Source organism: Diachasmimorpha longicaudata, chromosome 2, assembly GCF_034640455.1.
Source record: "Diachasmimorpha longicaudata isolate KC_UGA_2023 chromosome 2, iyDiaLong2, whole genome shotgun sequence".
NCBI classification, from domain to species: domain Eukaryota; kingdom Metazoa; phylum Arthropoda; class Insecta; order Hymenoptera; family Braconidae; genus Diachasmimorpha; species Diachasmimorpha longicaudata.
The window spans coordinates 11,876,131-11,898,063 of NC_087226.1; the positions used below are offsets into that span (position 1 = coordinate 11,876,131).

Consider the following 21,933-nt stretch of genomic DNA (forward strand, 5'->3'; position numbering starts at 1 on the left):
TCATCAAATACCTCCTCCTCTATCATGAAAAATCCATTATTCCAAGTCGAAAAATGAGATTACACGATAAATTCTTACCACTTTAGTTTTGACTATCAAAACTTGGCTGGAGAAAGCACCATGAAAAAGGGCATCACTCTATCCGACACCTGTTTTCCCTGCAGCTACGTATCCGTTGGTGTGCAACACATTAAGAAAGTTACTTTAAAATGCCATGCATAGGGGAGCCGATTCCCCCGATATTACTATACTCATCCATCCCCTCATCCCACCCACGCCTGCCATGTGCTAGATTATATGGCACTTGTTTTCGCACGTATATCGTACCTTTTCTATCCGCGAGAATGGATAACAACAATGTCGTTTTTGACCTCACGTACGACCCGGTATTACGAGGTGGTTTTATACGTGAGATACTGAACACGTTTGGTGTACTGGCTGGCTGAACGATGAACGGAAAATACTGACATGAAATTTCACCTTCTGACCCTTCATTCCTCACACCATATGATTTACGCCGCTGGTACACCGATTGCAGAATTTTATTAATGTTAACGAGACTCAGTAACTGTTACCGAATAATTTTATCACATTACAACGAGTAAATGTCGTCCACAATTAGATAGGATATGTGTAAGAGTCCCAAACTGATAAGAAATCGATCATGATGAAATGATGAAAGGGATGATCTGGTGAATCCGGAGGTCCTGAATCATCCATTGATTCATATTCCGTTTTAACGAGCAAACAATTTCTTAACGTAATAGAATACGGTCGGCCTCTGGGAAAAAATGATTCTAGACGAGGAAAAGAAAGAAGAAAATTTAGATGTTTCAATTTGATGACAAAAGTAGGTGGTTGAGGCAAGGAAACCACCATTCTCTCAAAGTCTCGAGTTTCAGTGTCATAGCGTGACAGTGGAATTTGAGCAAGACAAACTTTCGGCCCGGGACCAACGTCTTCTGCTCATCTCGTCTTCTCCTCGAAACTTCTACCCACCGGAATGTCCCTTGTCTCTGTGGAGTGGTGACCAGTGTGATAGTACTTTCTTATATGCTTGACGAATATATAGCACTTCTTAGTGAGAAGAGTGAGACAGAAATATGGTTTCCGGGCAAGTTGGCGTGACGCGAAGTTTGTAAGTTTGAAAATGTGGTTAAATGCGCGGACTCGAGTGGAAGAGTTGAGTTCTTCGGGTTAGCGTTGATTATACGAGGAATGATCTGCGGTGAAGGTATCTCGAAATTGAAAGGAAAAGCAGTTTCCAAGTTTATCTCAGAAAATAAGTCTCAATGTCTTATAAATTATCGAGCGTCGTGTGCCTACAGCATCACATTTATTTCATTCATTTATATCGGACTAATTGCAGGAGTGCAGAACGACTAAAATCCTCACTGAATGCCCGTCACGTTCGAGGTATTCATTGAACACGAAAAAAAAAATAAAAAAAATAATGCTCCGGGTGAGGATCGAACTCACGACCTTAAGATTATGAGACTTACGCGCTGCCGGCTGCGCCACCGAAGCAGTTGGAAGCTAGTTTTACAGTCCTATTGATAGCTCGGAGGACTCATATCCTCACATATTCAGTTGGATGTAATAATAAAGAATCACCTGGAGACGGTTGAAAGACCTCAAAGTTAAAGCTGCTAATTGACTGACAAAAAGTTTACACATAATTACTAGTCACTTAACTTAACCAGCGTAATTCCCCCCCCAAAAAAAAACTGCCGAACAAGTGTTTTTCATTCTGGACAATTACACTGGCTATCTAGTGCAACATCCCTTTATATCTATGGGCATAAGAAGAGCTTAAGCGAGGTATTTGGTGGCTATGCTCAGCCAAGCCCGACGTTGACCTCCAGAACTGCGACTGCGGTAGAGAAGTCGCTCGCTAATCCGCGAAACGTTTCACGAAGTTGGGTTGCTTTCCCTTTCCCCTCCTCACTTCTCCCTAAACCTTTTCTCGTTCTAGCTGGCCGTTATACCGGCCAAAAGTTTGTTTTACTATGGTAGCTAGGGTACGAAGCACCTATACGCTATTGCAGCAGTATTAACTCTTATGGAGATTAATTCGAGAGTTTCACCACTATCTATATCGATACACGGCAGTGTACAAGAATGGAGATATGTACAACATGTCGTTGTACCTGACTTCGGGGGGATGAAGTCCTGGAGATTTGAGAATTTTATAAGATGCACCATCAATGCACCCCGAATTTTTATATTTCTACCAGTCGTCACTGTGATTATTAAATTGATAAAAATAGCATTGAATGTCAGGCGATAAAAGTATTATTCAACGAATGCGACTTTGTAAGCCCAACTGATAAGGTAAAATCACATGAGTCAGATAATGCTCTTATCGTTATGTAGCATAATATGCACGATTGACTTTTATCGCGGGATTTGGTAAGCAAATTCCGGTTTTGTTTATTTACCCGTCCGCCCCCTGCACTATTTATGATATTCACTGAGGAAAAAAGATACTTTTGCCTATTATATTTGTTCTGCATAAGCAAAGGGCTGAAATTGCCAGTCGAAAACTCGCTACAAATTGTTGCCAGTAATCTTTGGATTTTTGTCTTAACGGGGCGTGCCACTATTCATTAAAAAAATTAATACTTAAAGTCCTTTTCAAAGTAACAGAGAAGTCGGACTTCTCTATATTACACAGTTCAATTTAAACTTAATAGAAATGACGTTTATTTGTTAATATTTTTTTCAACTCTAATTTCTCTCTACATGCGAGGTGGAAATGGATAAAAACACCGGGATTTTAAATTTAAATGACACATATTCCGATATGAATAGAGTGCCTTTTCGACCCACCGGAGGGATGTAGTGCAAAAATCTTCGTTAAAAATGATACCCCTCACAGTTCGTTCACCGATTTCAGAATAGATTCGGTAAATTTAAATTGTTATTCTTCACGAATAATTCAGGGGAGAATAACACTCATTGCAGATATTAATTTTACATTCACCGGAAGATCGAAAATAACCAGTCAACTGAATTCAAAAGCCAAAAAAGTCTGTAGTTATGCAGTGAATTGATATTATCATCATAATCAACTTTCACTGGGATTCATTTGCGTAAATTTTATAATTTAAATAATATCAGTGAAATAGTCTCCGAGTATTGATACAAATTGGCGTCGTAGCATGTCCCTGTTGTTGTGACAATTAATTATTTCTTATTCAACTCTGATGGTTCATTGAATCTGTTCAGTAGGCTATTTGTGGACTTCTCCTCAGATTCTAAAGGATCTGTAATGGAGTGTACGTGGTGCTTCCTCAAATAATTGAGGTTTCAACGAAACGATTCGATTAATTGGAAGTGAACCGTGTGAAGGTAAAAGACTGCTCGCGAAGGTAGCAGCCAGAGGTGGAGAATAGTGAGCGAAGTGGAATAGAATACTGGTTACCTAGTTTGAAAGAGCTTGCCGTTTATTTTCCGGTCAATGAGATAGCGTAACTAGGATCTAAATTGAATTCAGCTGCGTCCAATGTTAATTCAACCAAATTCCATTCTCGATCAATGAAGCGAACACTTCGGTTTGATTGATTTGAAGAATTATCTCGCATGTTACGCTTTGTGCAGTGAGTTATTCGGCATAAACCGAGTGGACCGATTGACGAGATAGCACTCATTATGTGAGAAAATAAAACACAGAAATATCATAGTCAGTTTGATAAAAAAAAAACGAAGTGCAATTGAATATGAGGCTTTCCACGCCAAATGGCATGAAAAACTATCTCCCAATTTTTTTGGCAGCTCAGCTTTAAAATATGATTCTTTTCCATTTTACCAATTTTTCCTGATCACTCGACGGCTATCTATCGAACTTTAAATTAATACGTGCGAAAATTTTATATTTTTTTATCACTTCATATTCCCCGCTTTTATTTATCTCCACATTTTTATCGTATTTTTATTTTTATTCCTTTTAATCTTTAAATGCCTGCAGGAATACATTTTCAAAAAATTCTCGGCTGCGATGATTTTATGAAAATTCGGGACTATAAAATATTGGTTATAATATAATGGTCATAATAAAAGTCTCCACATTTTCAAGGGGGAAAAAACACTGGACTCGTTAGTGTCATTAGAAAACAAACAAAAGGCACTACATTGCTGTCAAAATTCTAACAATCGATATTGACATACTTAGGCGTTAGTGAAGGAAAGCCATTCTAGACAGTACAGTTATACCCCTACAAAAGTCCACCCTTCCAGTATATGTTCTGTCTGGAACGCAATCAGTGGTCTTCCATTTCCACTACTGCCTGTGATGCCTTCATTCCTCGTCGATTTAATTTTCTCCCGTAGACAATCTATTCGTCCCAACTGAATCTCTCATCCCTTTTCCTGGGAATGGACGAGAAGTGCGTCAACACGAGTGAATGGAATAATAAGAGGTAAAATCACCGCGCCCCTCGAATATCTTCCCTCTCTCACATTGTTTCCGTCTATTCTCCTTTTGTGGTACCCTTGAAGATGGTCGATGTGTTAGTCAATTAATCAATATCGAGGGAGATCGTTAAATGATTTATCGATTCCTCCAATCGCACTAGTACCAAATAAGAATACGAAGCCACTTCAATTTCATTGGTACACATGCGTTCGTGAATAATTTTCCAAATAGCTTCGCTTTCCTGAGGGAAATACAGAGTCAATTCGCTTTTCCATGCTGATAGAAAAAAATGAACGCCAGGGCTGATGCAATCACAAAGTCGAGAAATAATATTGGCAATGTTTGGAATTTACAGGATCGTATAACTTTCTTCATTTTTTCGTATCCTCCATCTCGCTCTGTCATGAAATTAGTTTTTACAATGACACACTGCAAGATGTTGGTGATACTGGAATATTAGATTAAGGATACCGGATACCGGATACCCATCCCCAGAAAATTGTTCCCCAGGTAATTTATCGGAATTACTGTGAATTTTCAATTAAAGAGAGAAAATATAAATAATAAGAAAAGAACAATGTGAGCAGGAAGTTTCTCATGCATTTAATATGTATATTTACTCCTTTAGTATGGGTTCCGCTCCGGTTTGTCAACAAAAAAAGAAGAAATACAAACATGAAATTAACATTGGCACATGGTGGAATGAAATATACCAACCATTCGACATGCGCTATTTTATTCTGTCCTATTTCGTGTCCGTCTGTCGAGCTTCAGTTTCATTTCCAACAATTATGTATTCCTTTTTCATTGGCATTTTCCCTTCTGAATGAAAATTCGCTGATGAAAACTAAAATAACATGCGGGAGAAGTAAAATTATTTTCCGAATAGGAAACGAGTGACAGGGGCAGTAACGAGCCACTGAGAAGTGAAGAGTTTTTTTAGAATTAAGTCTTTACACTTTACGTTTCAAATGAATCGTCGGTAAAAAAAAATTGAGGTCCTGGGTGCTGATCGGTACTGTTTTAAAATAATTCCACGATAAATTGCCTAATGGCACATCAAACGAAAAAGTCCATATCCCTGTGTTAGATTGGAAACGTTGATTGCAAAATTTTTATCAGCGCTTCCATTTGCAAACATAAAATGCGGAGTGATGATACGGAATTGATGCGTGACACCAAACAATGAGATGAAAAACACAAGTGATTTGACATTTGTTGTTTTATTCTGTTCTATTTCATTCTGCTTTGTCATTCTCTCGCCTCGTTCTCGCGATTCCATCTGCAGTGATTTTTTTATACTGTTTTTCAGGCTGTCCCCTTCGGGGTGAAATTTCACAGGTAAACGGTATAACGTAATTCTGCGTGGGACAATTCGCATATGTAGTCAGGATACTCGTGAACTAAACAACAGGTGTATGGAAATGGTTTCGTTGCATGTGTCTGGCAATTTAGTATTTTCAATGCAATATCAATACAAATGGGAAGTATTGAATTGTTATTAAATGAAATTTCTGGTGCTTCTTGAAAACGAAATATGAGATGCTATCGTAAAGCCCATGCACATATGGCATTAATAAATGTCTAGATGATTATTTTAGTACTTGGTTTTGAATTTCAACGAAAATAGACAATTATGCAACATTCGTATCAATTTCTCCATCAATATACCCCACCGTACAAACAATACCAACACAAATACTGGGATGATAAAAACCCTACCAATCAATTCTACACGCAACAGATTCCACGATTTAATCGCCCACCAGCGCAAGGGGATTTCAACGGTTGTGGCAAGCTAGTTATCAATTTTTCATAGTGCGTCGTGTTGGGATTTAATATGAATGTATGGTCAGCGAAAAATATTTCGATATTCAAGCGCCAGGTCCCTTGGCTTATCTCCATCAGCCAGGGGTGCATCCATCTGTCGGATTAAAAAAAATTAATGGAATATTCGCAAGTTGAAAATTAATCGAAAATACAAATTACGTGATTTCGAACAGAGATTCAATAATGAAAGATAATGGAATGACAATATTTTGGGAAGACTGGCACTCTTGATGAATTAATCGTCCTCCAAGCTTTCTAATCAAGCTTTAGTTTGATTAGAAAAAATGCATCTGGTTCTGTTGCTGGAGGTTTTCTTTAACTCCTTCGGCGTAATGAAAGAACATGACTGGTGGATTTTGAATCGGTTAACGCTGGATAGCAGATGATAAACTAGTCTCTGAAATGCCATCAAGCCTACTAATCTCGGTTGAAGCTCAACCAGAATTCGAAATCACTGAATTATTCTCCCCTACCTCCGCTAAAGTGACACACTGGATGGATACAAGCGCTGCAAGCTTTACAATAGTCCGGACGAGCCAATGGTTACACGATATATCCACGTCCACCTGTCCTTCACTATTGTCTTCTTCCTACGTATCTCCGGAATTATTCGAGTCCCATTGAATTTACTCACCGGTATCGGGGTTTTGAGTTGCTAAAACAGAAAAAAAAAATGAATTTACTTGAAATACCATTGAGCCAGAATTTATTGTATTGAATTTATTGTACTGGCATGACGGAAAAAAAGTAGCCGCAGGAATGTTTATTGGATTATTGCATTCTATGTGGATAACTTTTTCATTCAGCTTTTTTCTATATGCGTTTATTTTATTCGGAATTCATTGGATTTATTTTTTTTTTTTCAGAGTGCTTGATTCATTGTCCCTATTTTTGTAAATTTTCAAATTGGAGAAAAACCGACCGAAAAGAATATGTCAAGCGGAAAGGCAATATTAGGACGTGGATCACGCAAAAGCCATTAATAAGGGCCACAACTAATATTTGAATTTCACATTTTTTTATAAACATTTTCATAACTGTTAGTATTCATTTTGTAGACATTTACAATCCCACGCCATTCGTTAATAATAATCAATTCGCTTGGTCTGTATGGTATCCTACCCTCAAGGTATATTTGAACACGAAAGCTATGATTCGCTAATTGTATTTCACTTCTGAGACTGCCCTCAAATGGAGAGTAAACTGAGCTCCGTAAACATGAGGTGAAGTTTCTAAAACCGATCAGTGCGCTTCTAGTTTGTTCACTAAGTTTAAAAAATCAAAAACTCCTACATTTTCCTCAATGTTCCATTTTCCCCCCTCGTTCCTATAATTTTCTCTACAGTTCTCAAGTAAAAACCGAGAAAAAAATTATTTATCTCTTGAGAAAGTGATAATCAGACCTTACGAAATTTTCCAATTAATTCAATTGACATACGTACGACTTGAAAATGCATTAGCCTCCGCCTTCCGGGAAATCACCAGACAATTGGGCGGGAAAAGTCAATTTTATTGCAACCATGAACGCTTGATGATGCAACACGCGATCCATCCGAATGTATTCACGCCTCTGTATTCTTTATGAAGCCTGACTCCTTCTATCTTCAAAGTTTCTCCGACATCTTCAACATTCAGAATATATAGTAAATGTGCAAAATAGAGAAGGAAAGCGTAGAGATACCTTCTCAACAGCGTGTACATATCTTCTTACATGTACAGAAGGAATTGGAAGTATGAAGGGAAAGGGAGGTGAGGAGGGAGATAAAGTCGAGTCAGCGTCTTTTCAGGCGTTAGCGCCTTCTAGTTTTGGTTCTCCCTTCGCTTTCCGTCTACCACCCTTCAGACTTGGAAACTGCAGTATCACACGGTCCCACGACTCTCGGTATTCTTTCACTTTCATCGCACTCTCCATCATTCCTGAACAATAATGATATCTGACGTTGAATTAGGCTCCGTCAAATTATGACAGATGAGACAATTTTGTATCGTAACCCGGGGTAAAGAGGTTTTTCAAATTTCCAGACGGACTGTCGAAAGATCTAAAGATCAATGGAATTGCTCCGAGTGAATACGAATTAAAAAATCAATGAATTATCGATTTACGGTAAAAGCTAGAGTTATTTCATTCCGGAATTAAAGTCTTCCCCTACACCCTTGTTGCGGAGTAGTTTATAACAGTACGGTATCGTCCGTGACACGTAACACCAAACGCCGGGCGTAAAAGTCACGCTTGAAATATCCCTGGAGGGGGTGGCGTGAAACTCGGGATGAAAAAAAAAATAAAGCAACGAATAACAAATGAAAAAAAAAAAAATACATGGTTGTAGGGAAACTAACGGCCACTGAAACAAATTTTCCGAGAGCTGCGCCGGACGGAAACGTTTTCGCGTGTAAGTTGCTGCAAATCAACGACCTGGGAGAGAGCGGTTTGTACACAATCGCGGTTTTTGCGTGTGTATCACTGCAAATGAAACGTTGTGGTTGAGCATCTCATTTATTAGGTGTGGTTGATCGCCTCGCTCGCTACACTTCCACACCCATAGCTCAATTCGATTTTTTAAATCGTTAGCGCCAACAATTAATTCAATAGAATGAATGCAATTTCCCGCCGTGAATTTAGACTGCGAAACAGGAGAATATAATGTACAACAACATTTCTCATTCGCTTTCGGGAACTTCTCATCCGTTCGATAAATTCGATTATGATGCTTATCTTTTTCTGTCCCATGGCACACACTTGGTGGATAGAGTACAGTGACGAATAAATTTATTATTCACTCGTCATTTCCAAAATTTCTGATGATAGCCCATTGTCAGCCGCCTCGGCTCAGAATATTTCCGGGAATGTAGTTTTGAATATATACCAACAGCACGAAATGCATTGTCAGATTGGAGTTCAAAGAGCTGCACCGCTAAAGGGCTAACCAGCTGATATTCAGTTGGTGGAGTTGGTTCAGTGAGAATGAATAGCCAATGCACGCACAACGTAATCGAGAATGGATCCATTTCACTACACCTTGCAGCCCTATGAGCACTCATCGAATTGCATGGAAAGGATAAAAGTCCAGCCATACCAGTGCAGTTTGGCATATCAGCAATTTTCATACTCCCACATCGTGGATAATCTTTTTTCCAGATCCATGCGATATTTGATATGTAATCCAATATTTAATTCCACCGTAGGATAAAATAATCAGTCCACTGATGAATTTGTTAATGAATAACGTCAATTCCATATTTTCCGTTAGATTTCATTCAAACGGAAACCCAATATATATCGGATTTTTTCTTCTACATATTTTTTTCCTTTCTGCATTTCCAAAGCATCAGAAATTTAATATGGGGTATTCCATGGTTTCAGAATTACTTTACGATGTTCGATGATACAATTCCATTGGTTGAAATTTATAAAGCCACGTGGCCTTTAAAATTACCCATTATTTTTCTAATGTTTCGGGTGATGAAGACCAAGGAATGAAATGCACATGAAATATTTCGGCACGCAATGATTGGAGTCTTTATACAAAGCTTGTGATCATCATTGAACACATATTGAAAAAATCCCGATGAAATTGCCAATTTGCGGAGTGATCAATGAATTATTTTTGGAATTCCCATGTTGTGAAACAGCATTTTTACATTCCCCTTCACATTTTCATATTTCCATGACCCTCTTGGACGATTTTCATTTAACAAAACTTTTAATTCTCACATGCAGTCGGGAACAGAAAAAAAATATAGAACAATTTTTCTGTTGAAAAAACTTATTCCAACAACAATTCCGCTGGCAATGTACAACAAGAAAAACGAAAAAGTTCAGTACGATAACTACTGATTAAGATGGTTAGAGTCTGCGGTTCGAACGCACGAGTGGAATAAACTCTAATGTTCTCTCCGCAAATTAATCCGAACAACTTAATCAGTGGAAAAGCGCATTTCACCTTTGCGAATTAATTATAACGAAATGTTCTACCACTGATCACTATTTTAGGATAATTAAATTTCTTAAATCCTGTCGTTTCATGGCAGCAGGTAAATGGATGATGTCAAATATGTGGTGAGAAATCAGATCAAATTTTGCAATAGATTTTCTGTCATTTCAAATGTGATATCGGAAATCCCAGTATAGAGGCATTTATTTTCTTCCTAAATGGAAAAAGAACTCAAGTCACTACTCAAAGGGTCTTTCTTAATTAATTAGAAAAAAAAATTATGCTATACCCAATATAAGGGCAATTTTCCAGTTGCTTCATTAGAAAGGACGACCTTTCTAGGGTAGCATAACATGAAACTCAATCAATAGTAAAAACGTTGAGAATAACCACGAGACTCTCAATAAAATTTCAAAAAACTCCTAACTCTGTATCCACCATTTAACTCCTTTACAGTTGAAAGCAGACGTGACTTTTTCCCCATTTAGAGCATTGAATTAGTCTGTTGGCTAAAACCCGGTCTCTTCTCCACGTCAGCGGTTTACTGGGGCTGTAATATCCCCTTCGTTCCCTACACTCGGTTGTGAGTAATACGTAATTTGATTAAAACTTTGGCTCGAGATGGGGAACGAAGATGTCCAGCAGCCGTAGAATGGCGTTGGATTTCTGGGAAAAAAGAGGAAAAGGTAGCTAACAGCCCTGGGATGAAGGTAACTTGAAGTATATACGCAAACCACTCAGGGGAAAAATAGAAGAGTTGAGTTTTTCACTTTGGCTTCACCATTTGCCGTGAGATACGACCTGTGGTTGCGAGTTACCGAGCGCATACAAAGCCCACGATGTATGGCTACTTATAGTTTTTTTTTAGTCTTGTGTGTGGATTTTTTTTCTTCTTCGGGAGAGGTAACAGAGATGGTGAAGTTTTGATGAACTTTATCAGATAAGAATGAAGCATGAGATGTTTCTGGGTCTCAACACGACGAAGGTTGGTGGAGGGCCGCTGAAGGTGTTTTGAAGTCTAATCAGTGACAAGATAACTCAACGAGAAAAGTGGACTTGCGATTGGTGCATTGACAGATGGATTCGGTTGACATTAGACAGGTTCGGTTATTTTTACTGAATCATTCGTTGACAGTTATTGAACGACTCTGTTGAAGGGTTAGTGTTAAGCCCGTTGGGGCAGTATTGTAATATGACAAAGGGATTTCTTTTGACTAGAATAATTATGCTCGCTGTCCGCTGTTTGTTTATTTCCATAGGTTTTTTTGAGTTGAGTGCGGAGTCGGGAAAACCTGCAAATTTCAAAGTACAATTAGCTTCTTAACTCGCTTAATTACCAAATTAGTTGTTCATGCGAAAGAAAATGAAAAAAAGTGAGTGGTCGCTGTGGTGATTTGTCGTACGGTGAATTTAACGTTTCACCGTATAAAACATTGTGCTTTTACGCCGGTTAATTTTTGACTACTGTTTCATTTAACTCCTGACGTTTTTTTCTTAGACAGCGGGTATTATCCAGCAAAAAGTGTCCAACAAATATAAACTCTCACATATAAATGGGGGTACATAAAGCACGTGAAAATTTTCAACTACACATATAAATTGTGATAATCGTATTTGTGTATCTCCCCGAAACCCCCAAAAAACTTCAATGATAAAGAGATCCGGGGATTCAAAATTTTACACCGAAAAAGTGGAGTTTACGCTAATTCTCAGCAAAGTTTCTCATTTTAGTTTTAGTTGTGGCTGGTGAATGTCTTGCATGCGCGATAGCTTAGCTCTCAGTAAGACCTATACCTAATTTCATCCCTCTTGGCATAACTAGTGCCCGGATATTCTCAAACCTTAACTGGGGCAACGACGAATATGCGGTATTATGACGTTGCCACGGGTGGTGAGACTTAATTTCACCAGCAACAAATTCCTCTTAGAATACTACAGAGTACGAATATTTTGCTGAGTGCAATTATATTCCGTACGATCAAGTGAAGACAAATCCTGACAAATTCTCGATCTAATCAGACCTGTTTAGTTCGCTCAAGTCAGCCCCTAACTATTCCTAAATGACCCTTCTCCAGCACGTACTCCAACACGAAGATACTAAATGCATAACTTGAAACCCCGATTTTTTCATGCATCATTTTACCGTTCTCCGTCGCATTTTAAATTGAATATGGAAGAACTTCGTTTCTCCTGATCCTTTAAAATTACCATTTTTTGTCGCAAAAGCGGACGTCCCCTAGTAGTACCGATGAAAGTGGTAAAATTGTGCAAGCAATTCGCCAGAAAATATTTTTCATGAAACAGGAAAAGAGCTACGGACGACGTAAGTGGCTGAAAGGGGGTGGGAGGGGGGGGAGGGGTGGATACAACCGGAGTTTGCGATTTCGTGCAGTAATAAACGAGGATGCGCCCGAAGGAGAAGTAAAGCAAGCGAATGGGATCGCATGAACGGGCGGGGTTATCGTGCCAACCCCAACTGTTTGCCGTCAAAGTGGCCTGTGCCAGGCGGCGCTACGTGTCCTCCCTGTGTAGTAATAAACTACTTCTAACCGGTCTGACGATTCTCAACCTTAAGACAGTCCCAGATGTACCTTAACCCCATTCGATTGCCCTCCTCATCTCGTTCTCTTGCCGAATTCTGAGACACCGAAAAAGCCACCGAATTATCTCATGTCGACTTATCTCTATGACAATCAGTGACACTGGGAGGAAAATTTTTGGGGAAAAACATTGACTTGCAACAGCGAATGAAGACAAATCATTCGAACAAATGGTTTTCGACATTTTCTCTCTGATGTGTTTTTACTGGAAATTCCACTGTTCGATGTACGAACGCGTGGCGATTGGCGCCAATCGATTGCATTCGCGTTGAAAAGAAAAAGGCACGTTGTCTGTGGGAAAAGCGACGGGGGAGGAAGGAGGTGGGAAAGGGTGTTGGAACGTGCGAGAATGTCGGTGGATTGACGAGATTTCTCTGGGATTTTTATACACGACGATAGTGCGAAAAAAAGTGAAGGGCGCACGGGGAAAATTCAATTTGACAATTGTCGGTGCTAGTCGCAGTGAGGCACATTCCTGGAGGGTAATAATAGGAAATCATACTCGCTGGGTACATGTGTTTTATTTGAAAATAAGGGTTGTTTCAATTTCCATAGAGATTCGGAGATTGTAGGTGTAAATTTTCTGGTGGGTTTTCACTGGAGCGAGTGATAGACGATAAAATTGTGGGAGTTTTTGGGGGCAATTTCTATGACGTCAATGCACCTGGTGGAGGATTAGAGTGAAGAGGATCGTGATGGGTGACATGAAGTGTCATTCATGTGTCACGTTTAGTCGTTTTGAGAAGAAAGATAAGTTGCAATAGCTAATCAATTTTTAATTATTTTGGAATATTAATCAAAGATTGAGGTGAAAAACCCTTCTTCGCACATCTAAACATAATTTACGGTTTGGTAATCGTAACGCTGGTATAATATCCAGTGGCTTTTTTCTCCGTCATGAAATTTGGAATTTAGGTTTCACGAAGACACATTTTACGTTCACAATAAAAACGTAAATTACACCCATACAAACGTCTTTTACGTTTCATTGCACGTATTTCGCGCTCCAATGATCGCAAGTTACGACTTCACCAGAGATGTATTTAAAAATTTACTTATGCGTAATTTAAGAAAAAAGTCTTGAATGTTACGTTGGACAGGAGTGTTTTCTCTTCACCATTAAGTACAGATAATTTCAAATACAAGAAAAATCGTAATTTACGCCTCAAAAAGCCGATGACTTCTGAAATGTTTGCTTACGTCAGATTGTTCCTGTTCTTCTTTCATTCACTGACCAGATAAAACCCCGATTCTTCAGTCTTTTCGATAACAACTTTATGAAATGATCGTTGATTGTTGATTTTGTTGTGGTAAAAATAGATGATCACTTTTTTCTCATTCTCAATTAACCCCATCGAAACAGAATGGCGCCAATCTTTTCTCTCATGGCTGATGAAAATACGTTTTCCATCGGGGAAAAGCAGCCATCCATTCCTGTGTAATATTCGAGCTGTGAAATTTGATCGTGGCCCTCGGTGTCATTCAGGGATTTGGTGTTATAACATAGACGGTTCAATGCTCAAATCTCCTCCTCATCATATCCCCCAAGTAATATTTCCTTGTTTACGCGTGTTGGACTTATCGGAAATAAAGTAAAACCCCTTCGCAACATATCCTCTTCACACTTCCCAAACTTTTATCTCCAAAATGATGATAAAAACTAAAGAAAACCTGAACAAAAGGAAGCCCGTGCAGATAAATTCGCCAAATCATAAATTTTCAGCGGAAGCTAGATTTTATATCATACTTATTAAGTTTTATAAACCTTGGCCTTACACCCGGGGAAGACTCATATTTTCCATTTTTCTGGGTAGCTCGCACCACCGGACAAGAAAGTGTCGTGGGAAATGGAGAATGTGGAGAATGAGTGAGGGCGAGACGAAATGGAAGATCGAATAGTAGACAGAGGTGAGAGGAGGGCTCTGGTGGTTTCGTTGGTGGAAAAAAAAAGTGAAAAAAATATAGTGGAGGAGAATGTAAGGGATATAGCCCAGTGCTTTTCTCAACACAGACTAGCTGAGTGTCACCGACTGCGCTCTTTCACGATTTCCATTTTCAAGCCTCTTCTCGGTCTCATCTTCTCACGTATCTTCCCCGAGAACACTTGATGTCCCTCCACTACGTGATTTGCATTCTCTTTGAGGAATGAAACGAAAATCAGTTAAAAATGTTGTGAGAGGTTGAATGTCAATTTTTTTATTATTTTTTTCTAAAGGGCAGTAGTAGAGAGGCGGTTAACTAGAATTAGTTATCAATCCGAACAATCGCTGAAGATAACAATAAACCTCATTATTTATCTGTTTCTATGAACATCGGAGAAGGCCCAGTAATTGATAATTTAACTTTAACCTTTGAATTACGACATCGGGCGTGTCACCGTGTCAGTGAAAATCTAATACTTCAATAAACTCTTCAACAATTTCATGACACCCGTATAACTCAATAAAATTCGTAGCTCCAATCTCTCATCAAAACTCTCTTGGAATAACTAAACCAAAAAAAAAAAAAAAAGCCGTCTCATGGCATGACGGTAGTAAAGTTCCCCTTCCGAAAGCTCCGAAACTATTTCTCCCTGATACTCTCACGGTGAGGGCAATACTCCTGTCGTTGCAGTCCCGCTAACGTCGCAACGAGGATTTGTACGCTTTTAGCAGTAATCCCGTTGGCGCCCCGGAGTCCTACCTCGACCCTTTTCCCTAGCATCTGTGTTTCTACGTCGTCCACACACTCGACCCACCCCCCCTCTACCCCTTCACCCCTCATTCCATCACGTGCTATCCATTCTCCCACTCTGACTACCACACGTTATCCTCATCATACAGTTGGCAATCTCAATCGTTTCATCTCATTTTATCCTCTATCCCATATAGCCGTTTACAATTCCAAATCAGTGGCCATGTGCACGAGGCCCGAGGCTTTACTCTTTGAAATTGGTGTATGGGTGAGAGATCGTATGACAGAGACAAGAGAGAAGGCATCCACGCACGAGTGCTCGCGTAGAACTCACGGATTAGCGAAACCCCCGGCGAATTAAATTTTAATTAAATTTCACTGACGTACCACCCCCTCGCCCTCTTCCTCCAGCCTTGGCCGCCTCAACCCCCTTCCGTGGTTCCTCACAGCGCCTGGGATTCCTGTGTTACTGGGCTGGAATTTGCTGGAGAGGGGGATCACCTTCACCTCTCACCAGGCTTTTTCCTGTACCACCACCAGTGCACTTACTCTGGATGCTCTTTTCGCTTCTCCATCTGACTCCCTCTCCCCTTCAACTCATTCTCTTTAATTCACACCTCTTGTATACGCAAAGAAACCGTTGTAATGTCTCCTTTATTTTGTCAAAGAAAAATCTCTTTGCAAACCATTTCTCCATTATGTCTTGTTCTCCAGTTTACAAAAGGGGTGGAGGTGAATAATGCGACTCTTCAGTAGATCATCGCAAGCTAATCTTTTACAAAAATTTATTTATAATGCAGAGAGAGTACGGTAGATGAATTATTCCAGTGTTTATTGAATATCACGTGAATGTGGGATGAAAGCTCGGGGTGAAGATATAATTCTGGAGAATGTCAGTGGAGGATAACTGAGGAATAATGAGTCCGTTGTGCTGGAGTATTGTCATTCATTAATGACGTGAGATACGGCTTCGTGAATGTTCGTATGGATTTTAATAGTATTTTTTTTTCTCTGTTTCAATTGGACTTTTCTTCCTTGGAGCTTTTGTGTAAAAAACAAGAGTGAGATAGGGAGGGAGATGGAAGAAGAACGTAGAAAGAAAAGCAGGTGGTTGAACATTGTCGGGTGAGTTGATGGTCTCTGATGAGCGGTATCCGTTTCCGTACTGTCGAACAAAGCTTCGTTCCAAACGGAAACGGCGCAACATCGTTACCCCGATGTTCGAGCTTCCGAGTGAAGCGCTTTTTCTTTCATTCGATACTGCCTGCGCTATCGATGCGAAAAATGGACTGCAAGAGTAGGGAGGGGAGGTGAGCTGGTGAATGGACTCGAGACGACTCTTTAAACTGCAGAAATTATCTTTGGGAAAGTTTTTTTTTTGTCTGGAATAGACCGCGTAGAACACTTTTTATCTATCGATTAAGATCGTTCAAAAGTCTTTAGAAGAAACATAGCGGAAGATCTTGGGAACATCTCCTTGATAATATCAAAAGACGCTTTGAAAGATCTCCGGTGGACAATTTTTATTTAGACATATGTTCGGGGGAAAGAACATACTTTTGGAGGATATTTTAAGAGGTAAAATGTCGGACATTTTTGATAAGTCTTGGTAGATAATTGTCCGTTACTTGAAAGCTTTGAGATAAATTCAATTTTGTTTGAGTGGAGAAATTTTTATAGAAAACCTGTACAGGATAGACGTTGGTTTCGGTTCAGCACACTAATCTCTGTAATAATTGAATAATTCCTTGGTACTGGGGATAGTAAGTCAGTGATGGAATTAAAGATATCGACAACGTGCCGAGCATTGGAACATCTCAGACAAGAACTTTCAAGAAATCACTGAGTGTCACCTCTCTCCTCTCATAATAGATAAATACCATTAGCAGTCTGGACAGAAGTACAAAAGTTCAAGTTAAAATAAGTAGATGTGATAATTATAGAATAATCTAGGCGAATACGTGCACAGTGCTATTTTCCGCCGAGAATCGCTACTTTTGCCGACTTGATAAATGGAAAATGTTAATTCTTTAGAAAAAATGAATCGACAATTTTGCAGTGTCTTTAATGACGAGCATGAGAATTCCTTCGAGATTACGTAATGCTTCTCGACAATTCCTCTAAAAAATCGCCGGAAAATTATTTCTCACTGCGGATTACGTGATTACTCCCGTAATTTTTCCAGAATATTTATCTCCATATCCAACGTTAAAAAATTCGCATGGAAAACGCCAATTCCGCTGGTCGCTCTCATTATTTTGAAAAATATTTTTCGAGATGAAACTGGTACTGCGACAGGTGGATGGGTCGAACTGAGTATTTCAGCGAGGAAAAAAAATCTAGTCTGTGGATAATTGCTGTCGGTGAGCAGTTAGGACGTGGAAGTCAGTTAGAGCCAATAGAACACTCGTTAGTCCACACCGACGGTCATTTGGCACTCGCGCCCAATCTACGACGGGATAGTGATTACAGCCTACAAACGAATATGCGCAGAATCTGCTGATTGAATAAAAACATGTTCGTTTATTTAAAAAGAAATGGTTTCCAGCTTTTACACGGTATAATTTGTCAAAGTTGCTCATCCAATTGACCGTCAAATTCAATTGCTTTCAGGAGGATCGAAAGAATGTGCGATGAGAATTATTGAAGGTTTTAACGACTGAGGCATTGAACAATTATTCAGCACTTGAAACGTGCTGATGGACCATAGGCACGTAAATCAATTTTGACTTTAATCTTCTGAAACTCATTCAATTCACTTATAGATTCACGCTAGAATAATTCCATTCTGGCTCCACGTAGGCCAATCGCAATGGCCATTAAGGCCCCTCGGTGGGTAAGACACCTATATGCCTTCATTTTCAAGTTTAGCAAACTTTATCGTACCTCGATGGTATAGTACAATCTTTGAATAAATCATGCGAATTCGCTGACATTGAGTGGAGAAAAAAGTTTATCCAAGGCAAATAAACTTCTCTATTCATATTGAATAATTTATCAACTTCCAGTCGATGGATTTCATCAAATCTGCTACTTCGATTCTCTATTTTTGTATACGATATTCAATAATCGGTAATTATATAGCTAATAAAAATTGTGAACTTTGAAAAATTCAATTTTCATTTGAAGATGCACAAGTGGAAGTTCAACGCACATTCTCTAGATTCCGTTGTTATTTTCGATACTGGTCCAATCATCTATTCATCGATATGAAATATTGGACAAAAGCAAAAATAAAAATCGAGGTTTAATTTTCGCAGTCTGCTGTCAAGCATCAAAGTTGATGAAATTTTTTCGCGTTCGGGAATCGATGATTATATTTAATTGAATATTTCGAATTTTAATGAAGGGATATCATGGCATGTGTACCGCTTACCGGAAAACGGTTGCTCATTCATCGTTCCCTTTTTAACTAGTGATAATTACGGGTTATTATTTGTTGATCCAAATACGGGACAAGTACGCCACCAGAAATTGAATTACCTCACGATTTTTCCTCATCAAAATTACACTGAATAAAATTCCACCATTGGACGTGCATTTCGTCCAGTTATTATTTATCGAAGAGAGTAAATTTTACCGGAAGTCCTCCCTAAAAAAACTGAAATTTCGGTCTCCGACTCGTTGCTGGAACGCACCGACTAATTCTTCATATTCATCGACTGGTTGGGGAAATCCAATCAGCAACTAATTGAAATTCTCCAGCCAATTTGATTCCATTGTTAACGTTAGCTTTGAAATGGACAACCTTCATATGATATGAACCCTATGAAGCTATCGTCATTGAAAATATTTCTGTTGAAACCAATTCAAGGACTAAAATTTCTAAAAATATTGAGAATCTACCCAACAGTCAAAATTGAGTAAACAGTAACTGTTAATTTCCTCAAACAACCAAAGCAGAACACGATCACCAACGGATCCGGTAATTTCTACGGAATTTTTCCTCTCCATGTGGACTCTCCCCAATCATTACTCCATCTATTTCCACCATAAATACCGACGGCCTGGAAATACGGTATGATCAAACCGTGTATTCGATATTACAGTATTTATACCGCCTATTGAATGAAATGGGGGGAGAGGGGGGTCAACATATCTGGCCGTTGGTTCTCACCCGCCTGCTCTTCCGATCGGCAATGAGACGATATGGAAGCACGAGCTGGTGATCGTGTGGTAGTATGAGATGCCGATTGCGTTTTTCCATCTCTATCTCTCTCCTACGGCCAATAGACCGAGGAGTGAAAATGCTCCCTGGAATAGCCCGGGCGCGGGTCTAAATTGAAAGTATAAATTACAGATAAGAGATGCCTATGGCCACGGGCTGGTACAGGGGGCGGATAGGGGGGTAGAATCGAAGTGGAGAGAGAAATCGAAGGCGTCTCCTGGGCCGTTACGTTCAGCGCGTGATCTTCCTACCGATTGGGTCAAGTTTCTCTCACTCGGATGCCGTCTGACCACCCCTAAACCACCACCTTACCACCCCACCCGACTCATCCGCTGATCGAGATATCTAAAATGGTGAGTGGCCTTCCAAGACGGCGATCCTATTTCACTGGATATGGTTGAATCCATTTCTCACACCTTATTTCTCACTTGGCGCTTGCAAGCTCAATGTAAAAATTTATTCGGTCGCAAAGTGCAAGAGATTCGAAGAAATAACGAAATCGAGATTATCACACCAGAGAATGCCATATTTTTTTCTATCAAGCACTGGACCCTTAACATGAAAATCGAAATGGCCGCTCGTAAATATCACGGTTGGGTCAAAGAACCGACCAAATGGTGAATAAAACGGGAACAAAGAGAGAAGAGTCGAGATATACTCGCAAGATTGAATTTTTCATATTTTTCCCCTCCCCTTGGTGACAGCAATCATTTCAAGCAGTTGACTCAATCGGTGCTCGTTCGATCGTGAAAAATTAACGGCCCTGTGCCCATTCATTGTTATATCACATCTTATTGGAAATTCGTGCATTAGTTCTTCCTGTCGTACCCTAACAGCGATTACACCCCCGTTGAGTTGCAAAGTCTTCTGGTGGAGGGGGGAAAAAAATATCTGGGGTGGATGCAAGCCCCTTGAGTATTCTCAAAGTTTTTATGACTATGTGGCCTCTACGAGCAGTGAATATTAAATTCTCGGACCATCGATGCATAAATTAAAAAGATACAGCATTACCGGCGGAAAGGTAAACTATATATCTAGTTTTCCGAGAGACTTGAGAGATGTTGTTATGGAGAAAATAATTTGAGGGAATATTTTTTGTAGTAGGAAATTTATAACACGAAGTGAAAGATTCAATGAAAATTATGCGAACGTCCGAAATTTTTTTATTTTCGAGTCCAACAAGTCGCTAATATTCTGGAGGATTTTATTTCGTTGAAAAACATGACTTGACAATTTCGTCCTTTTTCCCCGATGAGAGTGAAGAAATTCACTGAATATTCCACATTCTAAGGTAATATCGAGGAATGTTACAGATTGGCGAACGACCACTGACGCAAGACCATGCCCGCAATAACTCACTGGAATTGTATAAATCTTGGTCGCATAAGCTCACACTCAATTTGCATTTTTAAACATTTTTAATCCCTCCGGTCGCGTTCATCGGCACAGACACTCGTCTCCTCCTTCCTTCCTCCATCTTCTTTTCCTTCTCCTTTCCCCATACCTATCTACTTTTTCCAGATCCATTTTTTTTAAACTGACGCCTTTGTCTTTCTCTTATTTCCTCTCTGACTTTTTTCCCTCATTGCAACGGGCCCCCACGAACGTCGTACGACCGATTCATCATCCCAAACTCATTCGTACTCTCCAGTCTCCCATCCACTCTCTCTTCATGTTACTACGGATTATACATATGTATAATACCTATATGCATCACTATGTTCTGTCTTCTCGTTTTAACCCCTAAAATTACACCGAGTTTAATCGCATTCATGAAGAATTCATATGCATAAATACGTGTTAATTAAAGGATAATTATAAGATTTTTCCCGATTACGACAAATTGTGGGACGTGGGGGAGAGTTGGGAATAATAGCAGCTGTCGAGTGACATAGTAAATAAATAAATAAAATAGAGAATTTAAAAACCAGCGAAAACCAATTCCCATTGCAAATTACGTGAATAGTGGGGGTAATTTTTACTGAATATTTTTCTCCCCGTATTTTAAGGTTTCCTCATTTTCCCAGCATGACACTTGATCAAGTGCATGCATATTTTACTTGAACTTCATCGTCATATTTACATGTAGCTGTAGGTGTGGGTACATTCAACGTAAACCACGTAGCAAAAGTCGGAGAAAAAGGTCTCAATTTGCATTTTTAAACAGCCACCTTCTCTATTGTTTAATCCACCCTGCCACTCAAGTCCTCTACCCCCTCCTTCAGATATTCTTCAAGTGTGTCGACGCTCTGTTATAGCCGCCTCTCACCCTGACGTCGAAGTTCCCCATCGTTCTTGAAGATTTATCCCCTA

The 21,933-nt window shown here is 39.4% G+C and overlaps 1 protein-coding gene and 1 non-coding gene across 3 annotated transcripts in view; one reads left to right on the forward strand and one right to left on the reverse strand.

Annotated features, from left to right (window-relative positions):
* Window positions 1–21,933, forward strand: part of LOC135171239 (lachesin-like) — a 129,530-nt gene that overhangs the window by 59,668 nt on the left and 47,929 nt on the right. The window lies entirely within an intron of this gene.
* Window positions 1,455–1,527, reverse strand: Trnam-cau (transfer RNA methionine (anticodon CAU)). The gene has a single exon. It is a non-coding gene; the product is annotated as a tRNA-Met (tRNA).